Genomic DNA, 2,584 nt, shown 5'->3' with positions numbered 1-2,584 from the left:
GGAGGGGGCAGGAATGAGCCCTGCCAATTAAACATGCAAATGCCACTGGAACATGTGAGCACCCCATTTAGCATGGAGAGTGCCGGTGCAAAGCAGAGGAAGGTTTGCAAAATGGCAAGCTTCTTCCTTCCACCAAGGTTTAGAGCTGGTGGGAAGACGCCGGTGCCCCGAGAGCTTTCATTGCTCAGCCAACCTGCCCTCAGCATCGCACTGCCCAGCAATTGCAATTGCCCAAAGGCTGGACAGGGTCAGGAGTCAAGGTGGGGTAGGGTGGAGAAAGAGAGAATTGTTGAACTGAAGCAAGTGCTCTACAAAGGATTCACACACCCCCAAAGAATGCCCCCCTCTTCGGAGCGCAAAACATGTCCGGTCTATGCCATAAGCATTTTCAAGACTTTGATGGGTAGACACTTGGCTTGGCACAAAGGGTCTGAAGGGGGAATGGCGTGGAGGAAAGCTTTGCCGCCACCACCACCGCCAGTAAGGTTCCCAGCGAGTCTGCTTTGCCAAGGTAGCTCAACTCCATTGCCACTTCCGCCATAGCTGAGCTCTGGGGAGCCTCCTCCTCCTGCTCCTCCTCTGCACTGGCTACTTCTTACGGCAGAAAGCATGGCACTGTAATCATGACCCAAAGCCTGGCATGAAAACTCATGGGGGGGGCGGGAACGCCGGGCACTGCTGCTGCTCAGGAACCAAAACGAGGCAACTGCTTCCAAGCGTAACTTCAGGGCGGGACCGCGGGACGGAGGGAGAGGGAGAGAGGGGAAGCACAAGTGCCTCTCTCTCTCACACACACACATACACACACACACACACAAACACACTGAGTGGGGGAAGAGGGCAGGAGAGATGCGCCGATGGAGAACCAGCCAAATAGGAATGTCCGCAGTGTGTCAGCTGTGGTGGGGTGCCTGAGATGCAGTAGGCTCTTAAGGCAGCCGTGTTCATTTGTCCCATTCCATTCGGGCCGGTTCCTCCTCTTCTCGATCCCCGTGAGAGCAAGATAGAAAAACTTGTGTGTGGGGCGCGTGTGGGTGCTCGGACCAGATTAATGAATGAATAGACAGAAAGAGTGGGAGAGAGAATGAAAAAGAAAGAGAGAGAGAGAGAGAGAGAGAGAGAGAGAGAGAGAGAGAGAGAGAGAGAGAAAAGAGAGAGGGGGGAGAGGAAAGAGAGAGAGGGAGAGAAAAGAGAGAGAAAGAGGGGGGAGAAGAGAGAGAGAAGAAAGAGAAAGAGGGAGAAAGAGGGAGAGGAAAGAGAGAGGGAGAGGAAAGAAAGAAAAAGGGGGAAAGAGAGAAAGAGAGGGAGGAAGAGGAAAGAGAAAGAGAAAGGGAAAGAGAGAGAGAAAGAGAGGGGGGAGAGGAGAGAGGGAGAAAGAGAGAGAGAGAGAGAGAGAGAGAGATCATGCACAGCAGCCTCTATTTCTTTTTAATTAAACTCTTCAATCAAGCTCTCCCCCTTCCTATGCACACTCCCAGAATGTTGCAGCTCCCAGTGTTTTCTTTCCTCTGGGAAACGGGTTCAAGTGGCTCTTTGAGTGTTTATGGTTGCAGATCCCTGATCTATCGGAACCATGACATTAACATTATTTATGATTGACTTGGCATATAGAAGACCAGCAAAATTCAAGTTAAAATATTGATTCGTTTATAAAATTCACACATATACGCCCACAAAAATAAACACCTAAGAATTTAGAAATTTCTTCGTCCATATGTCTACGTATATCAATCAGAATAGAGCTGGAAAGGAACCTTAAAGGTCTTCTAGTCCAACCTCCTGCTCAAGCAGGAGACCCCGTATCATTTCAGACAAATGGCTGACAGTCTCTTCTTAAAAACCTCCAGCGATGAAGCACCCACATCTAGAGGGAAACTGTTCCACTGGTTAAATTGTTAGGAAATTTCTCTTTAGTTCCAGGTTGCTTCTCTCCTTGATTCCTTTCCACCCATTGTTCCGTATGTCGCCTTCTGCTGCTTTGGAAAACAAGTTGACTCCCTCTTCTTTGCGGCAGCCTCTCAAATATTGGAACGTTGGAATGCTGCTATCGTGTCATCTCCCATCTCCCAGCAGAAAATCGCAGGCAGAAGTTTTAATCATGCAGCATAAGTGCAAAAACATTTGGAAACAGAAGGAACATGCAGCAGCAGCAGCCGACATGTTTCAGCCTTGTTGCCTTGCTCCCCCTCTCCTCCGACCTGCCCCCCCACTCACCTTCCAGCTGCTGCTTCGTCCCTGGGAAGAGCACGAGAGCCGCTCTACATCTCTCCATCCTCCCGTGGAAGACGACGTTCCTCAGCCCTTGTCTTCTCCTCGACGTCCTTTCTAGCAATACTCGATGGTTTTCACTCCGCTTGACCTTAGCTGCTCTCCCTCCGGTTGGAGGTCGGAACTGAGCCAGCAGCGATGCTGATTATGTTGACGGTTTGCAGGCGCTGTGGTTGTGTTAGAGCGCCACCTAGTGACGCGAGCCTGAAAATACACTCATTCTTTCTCCGGCGTTTCTAAGATGTTTTAATGAAGAGGCGTTTTCCATTCTTAGCCACCACGTCCATCACTTTTCTCCAGGACGATCTAGCCCTCG

The sequence above is a fragment of the Protobothrops mucrosquamatus genome, unplaced genomic scaffold (assembly GCF_001527695.2).
Source record: "Protobothrops mucrosquamatus isolate PMUCROS unplaced genomic scaffold, P.Mucros_1.0 scaffold3154, whole genome shotgun sequence".
NCBI classification, from domain to species: Eukaryota; Metazoa; Chordata; class Lepidosauria; order Squamata; family Viperidae; genus Protobothrops; species Protobothrops mucrosquamatus.
Note: the sequence above shows the minus strand (reverse complement) of the source record.